The sequence below is a fragment of the Typopeltis vanoorti genome, chromosome 10 (assembly GCF_054136105.1).
Source record: "Typopeltis vanoorti isolate ZY-2024b chromosome 10, IOZ_Tvanoo_1.0, whole genome shotgun sequence".
NCBI classification, from domain to species: Eukaryota; Metazoa; Arthropoda; class Arachnida; order Uropygi; family Thelyphonidae; genus Typopeltis; species Typopeltis vanoorti.
Genome location: NC_143558.1, coordinates 116,868,518 through 116,889,018, shown reverse-complemented (window position 1 = coordinate 116,889,018; position 20,501 = coordinate 116,868,518). Strand labels below are relative to the sequence as shown.

The 20,501-nt window shown below is 34.6% G+C and overlaps 1 protein-coding gene across 1 annotated transcript in view; it reads right to left on the bottom strand.

Annotated features, from left to right (window-relative positions):
• Window positions 1-10,893, bottom strand: part of dpp (decapentaplegic morphogen) — a 64,088-nt gene extending 53,195 nt beyond the window's left edge. The window contains exon 1 of the mRNA XM_090399138.1: window positions 9,975-10,893. The gene's annotated coding sequence lies outside the window, so the exon portion shown is untranslated. The remainder of the gene's footprint in view (window positions 1-9,974) is intronic.
• Between the last annotated feature and the right edge of the window lie 9,608 nt (window positions 10,894-20,501).

The following is a 20,501-nucleotide window of genomic DNA, read 5'->3' as shown; positions in this document are numbered from 1 at the left end:
TTGTCAGATTTTTTTCTGATTTGCGATTCTGCTTAACTATTGCATTTCCTAGTGATATCTATAACTAACCCACATTGAGTTTTAACTTCATACCTTTCATTCTTTCGACCACCTTCCTGATATTCCTGTTAAACCTGCTGACACATTTTCTCCCAGTTAAGCTAGGCTCCCGGCACACTTGCTTGTACTACATTCACAATTTTCCTCATGCAATATTCTTACCTTAATTTAAATTAATTCAGAATCTCGGTTACTCTTTACTCTTGAATTTAATTTTGGCATTTAACATTGGCAAAGTTTTATTCTTCATTTTTTTATTTCTCTTTTATGATCCGATATTTCAGACATTTTTCACTTTGCATATTTTAAGAAAAACAATACAAATAAAATCAGGAAAACTCAGTAAAAAGAGTAATGATTCTTACTATTAAAGTGGAATGTATAATTAATGTTATGTAAGCTTTCTTTCACATTATAATTGGTATATTGGGGAATGCATTTATCATTGCAAAATGTTAACATTCATTAGCTATTATAAAAAAAAGAAGGAATTATGATTTAGTTTAAAATCCATGAGGCCAATATATTATGACTTATCTGCGTGTGTTCTCCGGAAGGTTTGTTTATTTTGTCAGGTAAAAAACCAAATTGCTGGGGAAATATTGGGTAAGTCATCTTGTTTAAAATCTAGTGTCCTAGACGAGATTCAAATACAAGTCTTTGTGTGTGTGTGTGTGTGTGTGTGTGTGTGTGTGTGTGTGTGTGTGTGTGTGTGTGTGTGTGTGTGTGTGTGTGTGTGTGTGTGTGTGTGCGTGCGTGCGTGCGTGCGAGCGTCATGCACATGAATTAATTCAAAACGTATACAACATGCGTGTACAACATTAAGTCTATCGCTTAAAAAAGGGTAATCGCCTATGTGTAGAAGCAAATGCCTTTAAAGTATGATACATCCTTGTTATCAAAATAAATTTTAAAAAATGCTAATTAAATAACTTCTACTGCTTCTGTACAACATAAATACATATATTCATTTACTTTTGCGAAAACATATTCGTGCTTCGAAATAAGTATTTCAAAGTTTCTCTAGAACATCTTTAACTTTAAAAACCTTTATAACCTCAGAATTTTTCTTAATTCTAGTAGTCATTCATTTGAAAAAAATATTCCCTCCATGTATAAAAATACAATAAAAGTCCTCTTATACTCCCACAGTTCTACATTTTTAGTCAATTGGTGCGAAACATTGTATTGGTATTTTTTGTTCAAAATTATTCTTCTAATATTGCATGAGAGGTACGTACTATCTCAAGTATTCATCTGCTAAAGACGATTTTATTTCATTTCTTAGGTTACGTAGCATATGTACTTCCTGTTTCCAGAACTAATTATGTTAAAGGCATTTTACATCTACCAATTCCATGAATTAAGCACCGAGTCAGGGCCAAATCATTATTTGTCATATTCTTCTGGCAGAAATTTAATATTGTCCCATTAGCGTTTCATCTGGAATCCGCTAACCTAAGACTAATTTAGACTTACAGAGATTTTCGTTTCTTATCTAGTTACAGTAATTTTTAAAGACCTGGAAGGAATGGCAGTTAACTGTCATAGGACTATGAACGAAAGCTTTAATCTATACTAAAAGGGGTTGCCCGTTCAGCTGTGTGTGTGTGTGTGTGTGTGTAGTCAAAAAAGCGCAGCAGCGGACAGCATGAAAAAGCATGCAAATATCGTTATCAACGGTCGGGGGGATATTATTATATTTTATAAAATCCCCCCCCCCCCACCGAACCCTGATAACGATATTTGCATGCTATTACATGCTGTCCACCGTCCCTTTTGTGACTAGATACAGCATGCGCAATTTCGCGTTAATGGTGAAAATTTTTAAACGTATGTAAGCATTCTATGTTTGAACTTGGCAAGTATAGCTTGCGATTTTTTGAATTACGAGGGTGTTGTCGTCATTTCTGCTTTTATTTATGCAAACTTCGGTTTTTTAGACTAATAATGTTCGGATACATGCAGATTTTTTTTTTTTTAAGCCAGAAATTCTGCATTTATACAAAATGCTATCCTAGTTGATTTGCAAACTTTTAGGCAGCGGCGCGTTTGTTTTCATAGGCAAGTTCCCTGATCCATGCCTCATTTTCATCCTTTTTTCTTATCGATTGAGACATGCCTTGGAATCAAGATGCAAATTTGTCCTCCTTTTAATATTTTGAAGTTTCTTTCGGCTGATATTTATTCAAATAATAAATATCAGCTCTCTTATGTTCGCTAATATTTATTATTTGAATCCCACTCATGAAAGGTTGTAAAGGAACTGTAGTGTATTTTTTAGTACGGGCTGTACTAAAAAATAATAATAAAGATGGTACTTCAAGATTTCAGTTCTGAATAGTGTTCTCATAACGGTGGGGTACGAAATTTTTGCTACTTAAAAAAAAAAAAAAAAAAAAAAAATCGCAAATGTCTTTGCCCATAGTGGGATTTGAATCCACAGCCAAAGAGTTGGATAGCGGAGATGCTGGATACTCTGCTAGTGTTTCCCCTTCTCCCTCTGTGCTCTCTATCTTGACAACTCTGTGTTATTTATATTTTATATAATTCAACTTTATTAAATTAAATCACATTTCATAAAATAAAATTTTACGTTATTGAAATACAGCATAGTTTTTTAAATTTCAATCATTTTTTCATAATTGATTTTAATCTTCATTTTTTTTCATTTAATTTTTTAGAACATTTATTGGTTGCATTTAACTATCACTACTATTTGATTCTATAGAGCATATAAAAATAGTGTACTTGTTTCCATATTCTATATTATTTGGTGTAGAATATTACGAAAACAACTAACTTCCACTTTTTCTTGCGTATTAATTAACAGTTCCTTTTCCCCATACTCATAGAATTATTACAGACTTTTAGTACACCATCCCATAATGTACTGATATTATTACTGTATTTGCTAAGCGTCTGTCAGAAATACCTGGAAGAATTATGAAGCAGTAATGAAAGTGCAGTCTCTTTGCTATGAATGCACCATCCCTCTCTCTTTTTGAACAGGACTCGATATAAGATTTGAATGCTAATCTCTGTAAAGTAGAAAAAATGCTCTTAGTAGTGCTCTGTGGTCATTAGTAGCTAACTGAGACTGCCATGAAATACTGATATTAAGTATATTATCTCTCTCTCTCTCTTGTAATTCTTTTGCTTAATACTCGAATTTGGGAATTCGATGCACTGTGCAGGTGTTTTTGAAAAAACCTTCCGGCACTGCCTTCATTTGTATTGAATACAATAACTTCATCGTAAGTATATCTAGAATTATATAATAGCTGTTATCCATTTATATTGCAATTCGTTAATAGTATATTTAGGTGTTGATGCTTGTGTTTTAATGCCTATTTAAATTTGTTAAACAGCTCTCGTACATTTCAAGGCCATGACCTTATCGCCACTATCACACAGGCCGGCTTTTATTTATTTATTTATTATTTTTTTTAATGCGAGCAGTCACATACTTGGTTCCTTGCTAAAAGGTAACAAGCTGCAAGTTTTTTTTTTCCATCTGACATTTTGATCTACTACTTTACGTAGAGTAAAATGTTTATGTCACGGCCTTGAAATGTATGAGAGCTGTTTTACAAATTTAATAGGCATTAAAACACAAGCATCAACCTAAATATAATATTAACGAATTACAATATAAAAGGATAACAGCTATTATATAATTCTAGATATACTTACGATGAAGTTAAGGCAGTGCTGGAAGGTCTTTTCAAAAAGACCTGCACAGTGCATCGAATTCCCAAATTCGAGTATTAAGCAAGAGAATTACAAGGGAGAGAGATAATGTACTTAATATCAGTATTTCATGGCAGTCACAGTTAGCTACTAATGACACAGAGCACTACTAAGAGCATTTTTTAATGTCTTACAGAGTAAAACATCAGACAGCTTTCTCAATGGCAGAAAGCGTATCGCGATAAAGTAGCAACTGCGCGTAAGTTTTCATCTGCTTAGTTGTATTGGCTTTATAAAATTCAAATAGTTTGCGAACGAAGATCGTGATTTGCAAGTTTGGTGATTAACACGATGACAGGTTTCTTTATTCTTCAACGTTATTGAAATACGACTATTAAAGAGGCTCGGTTTGTTTTACATCAGAACTTAAATATGAGTAAGTGTTTAGTTTGCACCATGAAAATACTTCTAAGTGACTTATCGCTTAATTAAAATGAGTGATTCTTGAAGTAGGGGTTGAAATTAGCGAAAAGGGCTACTTAGAAATATATAAATACATTTATGAATTAAAAGTTATATAACCCAAATTTTATAAATTAGGATGCTGCCTAAACAAAAGGTATTGGTGGTGAAATGACCTTAACCTGAGGTCGTTTTATAAGACTACCTATTTTAAGTCTTATTCTTATAATTTTAAGCTGTAGCATAAACTTTTTATATACTATTTGAAGGAGACTGTTATTTTGATATCTTTATTTAAACATTTTCAAATATGTGCACATTAAAGTTTAATACAGGGATGGAGTGAAGATGATTGCTTTTATGCGTTATCTAGCAGAGCTCACCCTATTTACTTGAGCTGTAAGCGTAGAATTTAGATGGTTTCTCATAGACAATTAGTGGATTGCTAATTTGTAAATGATAATAATATATCGATGAATTATATACCTAGAGTGCCTGGAGTTTTGACTACACCTACGTTTAAACTTTCGGGGTTATTGACCATGTACATTAACGTTCTACGGTGACGTCAATAAGGAACGAAGTAAACCATCAGGGTACGTCATTCACCTTTTCCTTATACCATATCAGGATCTTTTCAAGTGTTATAATTCTGTTTAGTATAGAATCCGTATATCTCAAGATTCTCAGTTTTATCAAATGAACATGTAATTTTCAGATTGACTACATGTTTAACTATTGAAATTATTAAGTTGATAATATGTAAATATTTATTTTACTATATTTCAAAAAATCTGGACTCAAGCTAACGAGAGATTCATTCTCAAAGTTTATATGGCACAGAGATCATTTTCATATGTTAAGTTTGTGATTGTAGTACACAGAAGTATAAAGTGGTCGGTAATATATTTCTTCTTATTATTATTGCTAAAAATAATCCTGGATGTTGAATATCTAATAGTTGATGTTGATATTAATTCATTTAAAATAATTAATTTGCATTGCTAATTTTGTCAGACACGAAGCAAATTAGTTATATGAAAAAAATAAAATTTCATGTGTTTCTGCATCATGCAAGTTTACTAGAAATTTCTTGAGATAGAATTTTTCCCTAATTTAAAAATTTTTATAAATGAAGAAGCAATGCAAAATGCAGCTAATAGCATACTGTTACTCTTTTTCATCTCATAAGAAATTACGGAGCCATAGCTGTATTCATAACATTTTATAGTTTTATGTTATTAGTGTACTGATTAAAAGCATTTTATCAATGCAGTTTACAATGATATGAACGCGATTTCTTAATTGAATTCACTTTTCAAAGAATAAAACTTAAAGGTTTTCGTAAATACTCTAGACATCACTGATGATTATTAGTATTTCTGTGTTTTACACACACACACAAAATCATTTTTTAAGCAGTTTGTCTTCATGAAATGCATGGATGATTATTAAATAATTTTCTTATGCGTTATCGTTGTATTTAACTAAATTATATAAAAACTTTCATTCGTATTCGCAAACTCATATTAGTTCTGTTTAGTTAGTTTCTAAAGTGCTCCTTTATATAAGGCCGCCCATTATATGACCCAAGGAATTTGGTCTGTTAGTGGCAAAACCCGTAGAAGAAAATGGACGGAAGATCGCAGGAGACATGCCAGTTGCAGCGGCCGAAACCAACATGACCTGCGGCTGTTCTTAGCTGCATGCTATTTCGCATGCCGTCACAAAATGGCCCTGACAGGTTGCTACGCTATCAGGGGCCTGCATCTACTCACGTGCCCGTTCTCCAAAAGTAGGCTTTAGTTGCGAAAGACGAATCACGGCCAAGAGACGTATGGCCACCTTGTATTTGTCTCCGTCTCTTGGCTGACAGTCAAAGATGCCTCCCTTTAGTGGAAAGCAAGGTCCCGCGCAACCCCTTTCCCCCTCACAATTTTCATCGCATTCATTATTTCTCTCTTCCCTTCCACGCGCCAGAAAGAACGAACGACGACAGATTGTACGCGCGAACGCGCGCTCACGCATACACAAACGACACGCGTCCATACATGCACACATTTGATTCAGCCTTCAGATGGAATATCCTCGAATGTTCGTCTGTATGTAGAATGGCGCTTTTTATACGAAAACTGCTAAGTATTATAAGCCCTTCGAACTTACGAGTAATTTAGGCGTTCATTTTGATTGCGAAATAATACACTTGCCATTTTATTTATTATGTATATTTCTTTCGGATATTAATCTAAATTTCTCAAGGAGACTGAATTGCGCCTATACATAACTCTTCTAATGAACTAACGTTAACCTTTAAGGAATTTAATTGCGACAACGAGCATAACTAAACATTCGTGGCAGTTAAATAGCTCCGTTGAACATGATGTATAATTAAATTAACTATTAACTCATCTAAATATTTATTTATCGACACATCAATAGTTAAACACTTATTTCATTTACTTAAGGGTGAATTGAAACAGCAAAAATAAAACTTGGATTATTATTTAATTTTATATTTTGTTTTGAACTGAAAATTAGGAAACTGATTTCAAACATCTTGTAGTGAGTAAAATTAGGTTTTATGATCTTAAATAATTAATATTAATAGTTTCTAAGTAGATGACTTTGCTGTCTCATTTTTTCCTGCCATTTCTATTAACTCAATTTGTTTATTGAGGGATACGGTATCTGAGATGATGGGATGCGGTACCTGAAATCACTAATTTCCTGGATTTTGTAATTTTCCCCCCAGAATTACCTTTTTTTTTTGTATATTATCTTTTCCCCACAAGTATCTTTTGTATAATTGCGAGCCCTTCAATTGTATTATTCGAAATTAATATTTTTTTTCCCCAGTTTTGGTAATATTCGCAAGAAATCAGAGCTGTGTATATTTATAATAAATTTTTTCTTCACATGAAAATATTTGGGTAAGTTAGTAATGGATAAAGTTGAGAAGTTGATCAACTAGGGCGGGAGGGGGATACATTTTTTAAAACCCCAAAGAAACAAACGGGAAATGTGATTGGTTGGTATCTTGATCTTTACGGTTGTGTGTGTGTGTGGGGGGGGGGGGATGGCGAGGATCGAGAAAAGTTAAGAACTGCTGCTCAAATATTGAGATAGAACTAATATTAAATGTTTTATAAATGTCACATACCTGTTTGGGAATACAGCGATAGAAATTAATCTATTGTGGTATTTTAAAATACTAAAACACAGAGTTATCGAGCTTTATAAAGTTGGATAGAGCTGTCGTCCAGAAAGGTTTTAGAGACATATAAGTATGCATTCATATCGCTCATGGGTTAGTTAGTTGAGGGAAGAATGAATTTTATTATACAAGGATTAAGCTTGTATAATATAATAATATAAACTACCATTGCATAGACAATGGTAGTTTATACTGAGCAACTTGCGACTTAGGCACATTCCATAATTAATGACACAGCTTCAAAATGTAGTGAGTTATTTGAAATACATACTAATTACCTGTGGCATTAAGGAAGTAAATTAGATAAGGATACAACCTGGAATTTAATCAAAAAACAAAACAAAAAGATGTCTAGTTAATATATAATATGAAAAAAACTTGCACGTTTTCGGCTGTTTATTAGATCTATTTCTGTTTAGATGTAACATTGATTTGTAGAAAGCATACGGATTTCGATTAAAACATCACAATCAGTTTGAGACCGATAATCATTTTCTTCGTATATTCAATATAATGAGGGTAAAAATTGTCCTGTGATCTTTTAGATTTTAGGGATAATATTAAGCTTATAATTGCGGATTAATGGCATGTAGAATGCATTTCATTAATTAAATTACTGGATGTAAGGCATATTAAACACACTAAATGATACAGTATGATTAAAAAGAATAAAACAGAATCAGGAAATTGCCTTCTTCTTCTTCTTCACATACTGAAAAGTTAAGTAGTTAACTTAGAAATAAAACATCTCTATCCTGAAACTTCGATGCTTTTATGTTTGATCACGTATACCATTTAATTTATATAGACAATTATATACATAACGAGAAAGGTTCCCATCTGACTATATAAGACGGAAATTAACCAGAATATAATATTGATGCCATTTAAAACAAATAATATATTTAAATGTCAGAAAATAGAGCAATTGTACACAGCTATTTTCATGTATATTCATAAAGAGACTATTAATATTATAGCTGAATATTTTACGACTGCTGGAATGCATCATAAACTGAATACTTTAAAAAGTGCTTATTGTTAGCTAGGCCTGAAGGACAAACATTACAAATGTAGCTGATGGGAAAGGAAAAAAAAAAACATACAATGGAAGATAACATATTTCTCTAAACTACTACACAGTTTAATATGCATCCATGTTTTGCTAAAAACTTATAATTCCAGATTTGTATTACATTTTACCAATATCCCTAATACCTTCCCTCCACACACATGCTCTCGTAAATATAATGATTGGGTGTTCATTGAATTTTGAACTGCTCCAATCCTCAGAAGTTATTTTCAAGCGATGTCGCCCTCTCGTGGGTGGGGAAAATGATACACAGCGTGACATATAGCTCTCTCTTCTTTCTTTATTATTATTATTTATTTTTATTTGTAATATGACACCGAGGTACAGCCGAATAATGGGATATGAAGCTTTGAGTTTGTTAGAAAAGAGGAGGAGATACAAAAGTTTAGAAAAAAGTGCGTGATCATTTAAGAATGATCCGCCAAGACGAATTACTGCTGCCTGTTAATAACACACCATCCTTTACTCTTTTTTTTTTTAAATAATTTAAATATCAATTTTGTTTTACACGGAATTATTTGTTAACCTGCAGAACATAATGGTTATAATCAAAAACACATTACGAATATAACATAATCATGCTAACAGACATCTAAGCCTCGCCTTTTAATATGTTGCACTTGCTTAAATTTTCTAGAATACTAGATATGGCAATTAGTTAAAGTCTATATTATCATTATACATTAAGTTATTTATGATATTGTACTATTCATGAACTTGGAGAGAACTTAGGAAAAGTAATGACAAATCATTGCTTTCTCCCCATATTTTACCCAAGTTTTAACTGATTTATGACTCTCATTAATTCCATCACTGCATTTCTTCCTTAAAATTGATAAAAACTTTTAACATAGATTTAAATTTTCTGGCTGTTGCAAAGGTCAGTTTTTAACAGTGAAAATTTAAAAAAATATAATTTAAAATAAAACTGTTGGATTTCAGTAGCATTGCAGTTGGCTAACAGATTTCAAACATGGAAAGAAAGGTTTTTTAATATACTCGTTTATCTGTATCATTATACTGTGCAGGTTAGTAGAACTGCTTGTAACTGTCTACAATATGAGAATTGTTCATTTGTGACGAATGATTATATCATGAAAAATTTTCTTATTTGTTTTTTGAAATATGAATTTGATACGTGTACACTGTTAAAGAAACGATAGCAATAGTTTTTAAATTATATGGTGTTATATAATTTTATCCATTACTGTACATGAGTGCTTTTCTAAATTTTACGGTCGAATGCTATGCGAAAGCAGTTTATTCTGAGATAACCCAAAAAATAGTTATACTTGGCTAAGGCTATATGACGCAAAAATGAAAAATACAATACTGTCTTAAAAAATGTAGTCATCAGTAAATATTTGATGTATAATAATGTATGGGTGAACCAAGAAATTCACCTTGAGGTACAGTTGATATACTATGAGACATACAACTACATTGCCCTACCTTGGCTAAGATATCCTTGGGCCGGTCAATTGCTGGGAGCAAAGGTTCTATTTTGGAGCGGGCTCATGAGAGCTCCTTCACAATACAAATGAAAACACCTCCGTTTGACTGAAACACAAAAGGTACTCCTGGATTGTGGAGTGTGGTCATCTAGAACAGTACAGCCGTGAGTTGCTGACGAAGTTGTCACACTACTCATGAGGACTGTTGTTTCTATTGTTCCTCACCCGCACTGCCAGGTCCTCGAGGCCGTGCTGGCGAGTGACGCTACGGCACAGCCCTTCGGGCGCTCGTCCTCGGTACGCAGGTGCAAGAGCGTGCTTGCGTGCCCCGAGAACTGAGGTGACCTTTCCCGGCCAGGTAAAGAGCTCTGAGGAGGGAGCGAGGCCCACTGCGGTGGGACGTACGTGAAGGAATCACCTTCCTTTCACACCTGGCCTTGTGGTCTTCTTACTGCCAGCGGCCTGCGGGTGGACGGTGGGCCACACTAGTGGTCAGCATATATTCCACGAACACGCGGCTTCTCCCGAAACAGTTGTGGCGCCCTCTTCACGGTTTCAGCTTGTGATAGTAACCTTTTCTTTTCGTTTTCTTTTCTCTCACTTTTTCCCAAGAAATTCCAAAGTGCTGATGCTGCCGAGATAACAATGGCCTAGAATTTATTGAAGTATCATGTAGTCAATGTACTCCGAAATTTTTCTCTCTTTTTTTAAGGGAAAAAAAAACACCTTAAGAGGAATCCAAATTATCCACGCGCATATTCTTCTTAAATCTCTCGTTATCACACTTCCACTGAAATCACGATCAGCTGACTGCAGTTCTATCTGCCAGTTCAATAAGCATACTCCTTAAAGAAGAGAAAACAATGCATTGACTTCACCCCTTTACAGGAAATGTTCTCATCGTCTTTCATGGGACCTATAAAGACCGTGACTGTCTCTTCCTTGTGCTCACTGCTCCGACTGAAGGGGAGATTTACGGCTTAATTCAGAGTAGTGTGTGGCCAATCACTTCTTTAATTTAATGCGCAGGCGCAGAGCTTCTGAGAATTGTGCAGTAAATTGCGATTGGGTATTTCTTGCCACCAGACTGTTTTCCGGCAGTAAGTGTTTAAGGCAGTTACAGACTTGTAACATTGCCCTTGCAGATGTAGTGATTGACCTTGTTATGTTCCTAATAAAATCTAACGGTTTCACTTCAGTACTTAGTTGCATGATATTCAGATAAGGCACTTTTCACTTGACGGATTACTATTATTGTATGGAATTTAAATTTATCCACAACATTTCAGATTCAGCAACTGTAATCGAGAATTACAAAGATTTTGAGTGTGCTGTAAAGCATCTAAACTAAATACACATATCTCAAATAAATGAGTCAATGTTCACTTCTGTGAGCACTGTTTAAGAAACCTGAAATTATTATTTCATTAACATGAAATAATGATTGTAGATTATTATTACTATTATATTATTATTACATTAATTAGGATAAATGTATAGATTTGGACGGTTTTTTTTCCTTTTAGAAATTAAGGGAAAAACTATTTTTACTCTTACCTAGAGAAATTTAGTAGTTTTTCTTATATATATATATTCTGAAATTTTTATCTTTTGATTGTTACTCAGAGAAACCATGATAGCGTATCATATTGAGGACTATACGCTATCATATATATATCCTTCTGGTTCCCATCTGCCATACGGCCACGGGAGGGTAGCTATATGCTACCATTCTAGGGAAAGATAATTATGAGCAAGGTGGTTTCCCGTTGCCTTCCTTGCCGTAAGTATTTATGACTGTAACCTGTGTGTTCACGGGGCCGGTTTGTCTGCTTGCGGGATGAAAAACCCCAGATAAACTGGCGGAAAAAACCCTGCTGCCCACGCCCAAGACCGGCTAACTTGGCTATGGCTGAGGAAGATCCTTAAGCTCCTCACGTCGTGGACGGGAATCGAACCTAGGACACTCCTTCCCCAGGCATATGGTTGCGAAGCGCAAAGCCACTAGGCTAACCGCGCGGTATATATATATATATATATATGAAATATTTCAATTATAATTTAAAAAAAATGAAATTCAAATTTTGTAAGGCACACATCGTAATTTTGGACTTAGAGATTGCTGGGAGAATAAAACCATTTAATTGAAAATCGTGCTTAGCGATAAAGTACAAGGTACAACAAACAAATGGCGGAAATTACGCTCATTTTTAATTTAAATATGAATTTGTCTTTTTACAATTATCTTGTTATTTGTAAAGTAAAAGTACACACGAAATGTTAATTATATAGAATAAAATATTTATTTTAAAATTCATATTTACCTTATCGAATGAAGATAAATGCAGTTAGTTGATACTAATTGTAATCACGCTGAAATTGGATTTTATCGAATCCACAGAAGTGGATAAAATTCTTCGCTTTCATATAAAAACGATTAATATATAAATAATTTTATACGTGCAACATTTTGAACTACAGACGTCTGAATAAAAATTCATTTTAAAATATTAAGTTTTTGAATCATCTTAAAACATTGATAAATTGGATTGCATGAAACAGAAATATGGAAAATAAATTTAAAAATAAGAAAAGAAAAATGATAATAATAATTTTTGGAATATTTATCTATTTTTTTCACAAATCCAGAAACCTTGCTCCAGAGACCAAATATGAAACGAAACTTTTTTTCAAGTCACTTCATCTCTCTAATAAGAGTATCCCCAAAAATCTTACACCAACTGATGAAATTCATCTACCACCTAAAGGAGGGACTCAAATCTGCAGCTTGTTGGGAGGAGCGTTTACTACTCGGTCAACCAGGTCATCAAAATAAATAAATATATATATATATATATAAAAATACAAAATAATAAGTTCAAAATACAAAAATAAATAAAAATAAAATAAGATAAATTGAATAAATAAAATAATAAACTAAAAAGATGATTAAAATGATAATTAATGATAATTAAAAAAATCCCTAACCCGCCTACTGAACGAATGTACTATAGGTTTATAATCTTTCCAAGGTGGAAGTCACATAAAAAAATTGTATGAAACGACCATTAAATATTAATTTCTGTGAAAAAAAAGAAATGACAGCACGAACTATGACGATATAACAATTTATTTTCATTTCTACGTCTCTAATAAATCAATTTATTAACGTCGTTTAAGGTAATTGCGTGATACAAAATTTTAAAGTGGGAGGAGATTGAAGTAAATGACAGTCGGATATCCTTTGAAGAAATCTGGGATAATAAAATCGATATCAATGAAACTATTTAAGCTAGAAAGATGAAATTCGAAGGAATGATTAATTGGTGATGAAAAAATACAAATGCAAATCCCATGACTTGTACAAATACAAGTCTATGATAAACGCAGTGATGTCATTGAAACTATTTAAACTCGAAGGATGGAAATCAAAGAAATTATTTGAAAAAATGATTTTGATCTCTAGATATAATAGGGAAGTTACACTATTTAGTTGAAAGTAGAGTGCCTTAAAATTAACGAAATTAACTGATAGATGGTCAGCATTGCTTAAAAATAACAAATACTGGCGCTCTTAACTTCTAAGACCGCCTTATATTATAAGATATAAGCTATAATAAATAGGAAATTACGCGAGAAAATTGAAATCGATTAGAATGGTGGAATAGTCATAAAGCACACTTTAAAAAAAATGTTTTCTTGAAAATTTTTAAGGATGAATTCAAAGACATTCCTACAGATTTGCAACTGGGATAGATTTAGACAGATGATTTTAACAGAGACACCAGATTACAAAATACTTAATGTCAATACTCGCATATTCAAACACAATGTTATATTTTTGTCTTACCTGCTCTCTCTCTCTCTCTCGCTCATTCAGATGACAATTAGATTTGGTGTAATTAGATCGTATTTTTTTCTCGGATAGTTCATGCTTGTTATGGTAAAGCGTGTTCTCCCTTCATGATTATCCTATTGATGCAGGTGTTCCTCAGGGCCCTATTATTTCAGCCACCTCCTTCCTCATATACATAAACGACTTTCTTTCGTTAACGTCAATCCTGTTCACAGTTTTGATGGCGAAAACGCTCTCCATTTTTCGTAATCATATGACAATTCTTGCAGTGCTTAAATTAAATCAACTTCAAGATCATCTACTATAATTGCCTTATCTACTCAATCTATACGATCCTTCTATTGGGTGATAACAACTTAATCGCATTTAATTCTTCCAAAAAAGAAATTAGTATTTTTCTTCGCAAAACACATCTCATTCTCTCCCCCCCCCCTTACCTTTGACAACGTTAAGCTTAACAACCAAGACTTATCTTGCTTCTCGGACTGACACTTACTCCTAGTCTTTCTTGGCATAATCACAATTCTGTAGCATCCTTTACTTCCAAAAACTTCACATCCATTTTTCTCTCAAGACGTTACTTTTCATTCCTCCTGAATACAGCTTTCAGGTTTTTAGTGCACTCAAGAATTATCTGAAAATTTTCTTGACTTTAAGAAGAGAGCAGTTTGGTTGTTTGACGATCCTCTCCTCTCCACTCCCCCCCCCCTTCCCCGAGATATTTCCATTGGCGCTGGTCTGCAGAACTGGTATCAATCATTCCCTTTTTTCTCCTCCCACTTTAAAATCTACCTAACCTGCCCTATCCGTTCATCTTTCATTCAATCTTCTCGGTTCTGTGGAAGAGACTTCGCCATAAACCCCACGTTGTTTAGAACTACAACCGCCAGATCTACAGGAAGAATATCAGAAAATCTATTTTCTGTTGTAAATAACGCACAATTATTGACACAAAATAATGTGGTTCCGAATCTTAGTTCTGAATTTACATCGTGTATAATTAGATGGGTTGTACATAGTTACGCTGTAACTGATTCAAATTTCTGTAGATTTTATTTATTTATTTATTTTTTTTATGTTAACTTATCTCACTTCTGGCTAGTCAGTTTCTTTCTGTAAATATGAGTATACATTATATTCCTACTTTGTCCATTGTTTTATTATTATTATTATTATTATTACGCATTACAGAGAACACTTTTACAATCATTTATTAGTAATGAGAAACAAAAAATTTACTATATGATTGTAAAAGTTTTCGCTGTAATGCGTATTTAATGAATTTTAACGTGAAGAAACTACTTAAATTTTAATGAAATAGTATCAGAAAATACTTCTTGGAGTTCTCAGAATGCATGATGGCAGATCCAAACAGAAAAGAGTATTGTAATTATCCTTCCTGTTAAGCAATAGGAGCAAAGTAACATTGTGACTTTTTAGTAAAATAACATAAATTAAACTTATCTTGACTTTTGAGAATTATAATATAAATTAAGATTTCAAGAAAACGTTATTAGTGAAAAGTCGAAGTAAATTATAATATTAAAGTTGTCTATTAAAAATCCTAATAAGTACTTCGCAATCACTTCCTTTTAATGTCTATCGATCGTTCCACATATATGATTCAAATCCCTTCTAATTGGCGAAGAACCTTTATGAGAGCTTTTCAAACGAACATTACTTAGCCAGTCTCATCATACGAGGTAATAGACTATTTCCTCCCGGAAATTCTGGTTTTTCATTCCGTTAAGACAGACCGGTCAGAGGAACACAAGCAGTTAACAGACATAATACATTTGTCTCACAGCCACAGCTGCTTCTCCAGTAATTCTAGACAAACCAAACCAACTATCATATCTGGATCCGATCCGCTTCGCTAATGGTACTACCTATATACTACTTGGAAAAAAAGTCAACGGACACCGCAGTTTGAAATACAAACAGCCATGGCTTCCACCTTAATAAGATGTAGGATCTCATTTCGCTGCGATGACTGCAGTAATCCTACGGGGCATACTTTCCACGTTAGTACGATAACGATCAATGGGAATTTTGGACCATTCTTCCTATAGCTATGTAAAGAGGTCCTCGACTGCTGTGAGGTGGAAATCCCTTGAGCTCACCCGACGCTCCAGTTCATCCCAGATGTTTAATATGATTGAGATCAGGCTCTCTAGAGGGCAGTCAAGAGTGGTGCTGTTCATGTGCACACAGTTACAGCAGCAACCTTATGACACGGTGCATTATCTTCCTGAAAGAGACAATTGTCAGTTCCGTAGAAACACCACAAAGTAGGAAGCATTGCATTTTCCAGATTGTTCAGACACCTCTTGTGGTTCAGTGTTCGTGGCACGACAAAAAGAGGACCGAGGCCAAACTAAGAAAAACAGGACCATACCATTACACCGCCACCTTCGAATTTCATAATTGGGGTTACGCACTTTGGTAAGAGCCATTAACCGGGTATTAGCCACACCTACACCCGTCCATCTGCTCAGTAGCCGTAGAAACACCACAAAGTAGGAAGCATTGCATTTTCCAGATTGTTCAGATACCTCTTGAGGTTCAGTGTTCTTTGCACGACAAAAAGAGGACCGAGGCCAAACCAAGAAAAACAGGACCATACCATTACACCGCCACCTTCGAATTTCATAGTTGGGGTAATGCACTTTGGTAAGAGCCATTAACCGGGTATTAGCCACACCTACACCCGTCCATCTGCTCAGTAGGTGTACCATGATTCATCTTTCCATAACGCATCTTTCCAAGTCTCCTCGTTCCATTGTACACGCACTTTGCACCATGAAGACGACGCCGTATATTGGTTTGGGTAACGTGAAGCTTGCATATTGCGATCTTACATGATAAACCTTGTGGTGAGCCTCGGTTTTTAATGTTTTTGTGCAGATTCGTGTTTCAGTCGATGCCTGGAATTACACATTGAACGTGTTGGCCTCGAAATGGCAGTTTTTACATAATAACCTTCGTAGCACCCTACGATCACGTTCGGTGAGTGTGGTGTGTCGTCCACTGAGGTTAGCACTTGCAGTTGACTCCCTGAGCTTCCATCTCAGTATGTTATCATTAACTGTTAACCTTTGGTGGCCCAATTTGTCAACGATTTGCTGAACAAACGCCTCTTTCAAACTCCGTTAGTTCTCTTCCTAGAGTTTAAGCGATCAGAAACATGAATCAGATCTTCATTCTCATGACAATCCGGATATTGCACTAGTTCGCAAAACGAATGCAATTGCAGCATTTGGCTAAACTGATCTACCCATTCTTCTCATATCCTGGATCTGCTACCCTCTGATACTACCTGTTTGGCTCTTTGAAGGATATATTACTCCGAAGATGCCATTCTGCAGATGACAAGAAGCTGAAATGAATTTCATAGTTGGGGTTACGCACTTTGGTAAGAGCCATTAACCGAGTATTAGCCACACCTACACCCGTCCATGTAAAGAGCTCCGATGTCAGAGTAAATACTTTTACGGAGTCAGCATACAGTATCTCAGTCATCGATGCAAAAATCTATAGAGAACAATGGAAATTTTGTTGAAAGTCGAAGATTAATTCACGTGAAATCCATTTTTAAATAAATTACATTTTCTGAGAAAAGTAAAATAGGCATTACTTTTGTACTACTATTCGTAAATCATGTATTTATTGTCTGTTCTGTGAAGTGCGTGATTTTAATGTTTCGCGGAGAAGAACTTGATAGGGAAAAAAGTTAGATCCTCTTCATTTGAAAAGCCCTAAGTTTTTTCTTTATGTACAGGGTGATCAAAATTAAAGTATCTCTGTTTGAGGCCTTGTTGAGCACCATCCAGTGATTCAAATGCTGGGAAACGTTGCAGGAATACATTGTGCGTCGTGCCAAAGCTATATCTGAGGGAAAAAAAAAGTACTTCAAAATTCACCACCAGGAGCGTTGCAACACCAAATGCATGGAATTTGTATATCACGCAACTCGGCAGATGCCAATAAGGTTTTAAAAAGATGGACACGGGATTTGTCCCTTCATTCTGGTTGTTAATACTGTCCACAGTGATGACACCAACCTTGCACCAATGTGCTTTGCTCATGAAGCTGTATTACCTAAACAGCTTCTGGTGCTGCACTCTGCAAATTTTGTGCCCTGAACAAATATCGACGAGGTCTACTATCTCCATGCGCTCTGCGACGAATGATTAGTCGTTTTGAAGAAATGAGATATCGTTTTGGAGTTAGACCTTCCAAAGGTCGCAAACCAACGTGTTCACAGGATAATGTGGATGTGCATTACACAACTGTCTGGAAAATTCTACGGAAGATTCTGCATTTCTATTCTAATCAACATTACTCTGACACAGGAGTTACGCCAGTAAGACTTTGAAAGGCGACTAACATTCCCTAAAATATTCCTTGCTCCAGTGAAGTTGGACGCTGCTTGACCGTAAATGATTTTGTGGGGAGATCAAGCTCACTTTCACCTGAACGGAGCCGTGAATACTCACATTTTCTGGCTATGGGCTACGAAAAATCCACTTACAATCCAAAAATTCCTTAGCATTCATCCAAAGTTACTGTCTGATGCGGGTTTGCAACTTCGCTTTTCATTGGACCATTCTTCTCAGTCAGGTCCTATGACCTGCTCAGTTACTGCCGAGAGATATCGCGATATGATAAACAATTTTGTTGCGCCACAGCTACAACAGCGTCTGTGCATGGATTCAGTCTTTTTTATGCAGGATGGAGCCATTTCCCACATCAATCAACCATACAGAAGAGTCTTCGAGACGTTCTCAAAGCCAGAGTGATCAGCCGTGCGTTTCCCATTGCATGGTCGCCTCGTTCACCTGACTCCTTCCCCTGTGAACTCTGGCTCTAGGGATTTCTCAAAGACAGGGTTTATGGTGACCATCCTGATAACTCGCGAGCGCTGAAAGACGGCATAACGCAGCATGTGCACAACATCATTCTTGACCATTTGTGTTTTACTGTTGAACACACTATGCAAAGGATACAGTTTGTGGCATACCAGGAAGGGCAGCACATTGAAAAAGTACAGCCCGTAAATGCATAATGGCAATGAATAAAAATGTTTGGTTATGCTTGTGTCGCTTTTCTCCTTCTTACACATACAGAAAAATTACTATATCTACATTCGGTACAACATATAGCGCTCCTGACGATGAATTCTGGAACTACTTTTTTGCCCCTCGGATATTGCTCTGCATGTCGCACAATGTATTCTTACAAAGTTTCGCGGCATTTAGATCACTGGGTGGCGCTCCACAGGACTTTATGGAGGGATACTTTAATTTTGATCACCCTATAGAAGACTGGAATCAGACTTGAATCTTTTCAACCATTGTGTTGCTAATTGCTGCGTTACGGAGACATAATTAAGCACTTTATATAAAATCTTATACACAAGAAGTTTTAGAAAAAAGATGATATTGTTGTATTTTATTATCTTTGCTCACCTGCAATTATTTGTCGATTTGTACTAATATAATTGACTTTTGACCAAGCTCTCTCTCTCTCTCTCTCTCTCTCTCTCTCTCTCTCTCTCTCTCTCTCTCATGTGATGAATGTCGTGTTTGTACTGCTCTTTCGTGAAGAAATTGAAATTCAGAACTTTTAAAGCTTTATTTATATCTACTATTTCCTTATCATACGTCATAATGACTGGAGTTTTTCAGCGAAAGAGGTAATTAGTTTCAAAGTGAGTTTAATGATTCGAATTCCATATAAATCAATTTTCCATGCAAGGTATGAACAATTTTGTTCATACCTTGAACGCCTATGCCGCTCTTATTTGAGAGTTTCGGTGTGCTAATGACGAGGTATGCAGTTCATGTGTCAAATTAATATGCCCCTACAAAGTGATTTAAGGGCTATGGTGCATTCGCAAAGTTTCCATGTGATATAAGATCCGAGACAAGGCGTTTTCTGCCTTCAGTACCATAGACAAGTTTATATTATTATTTTTTCCCCCAAAAAAACCACACAGTGGTAAGTGCGAAATATCTAAATGGGTAGAAACGAAGAAGAATAATGTACAAATTATAAAAAAAGATATGCGAGATATCGATTTTAGTTAAAGATGATTCTTATGCATAATACTAAGTGTAACAGAATAACCAATTATTCTGTTGCAGTTATCGCTCCTCAAAGGGGGGAAAGAAAGTGAGGTAGTCGACCTATATGTTATATTTATGAGAGGAATGCTTGATATTTCTTGCGAAATTCGAATATTTAAAATGTTATTTTAAAATCAATTTATTTGCCATCATTTGTTTAGGATATTTTGTTATACAATTGAAAATATTAAACATTTGAATATCTTTTTAATGAAAATAAATGTAGTTATAAATATACTAATAAGTAATTTTGCAGGATTTTGATGTCATATACTATAATGTTACTTAATTCTGCTATTATAAAAATGCATAAACTGAAAAGGTATAGCGTTAAGAAAACAAATATAGATCACTAGCTAATTTACTGTAAAAGTTTGGCCAGACATTGGCTAAGAATAGCAACTCAGACAACTTTGTCTGAGTTGCTATTCTTAATAATTAAACAAGTAATATAAATGTTCATCATACTCCGTTATAAGCAAAAGACAATAGAAAAAAAAAACTATTTCAGTAAATAACAAAATATTTTATACCTCCA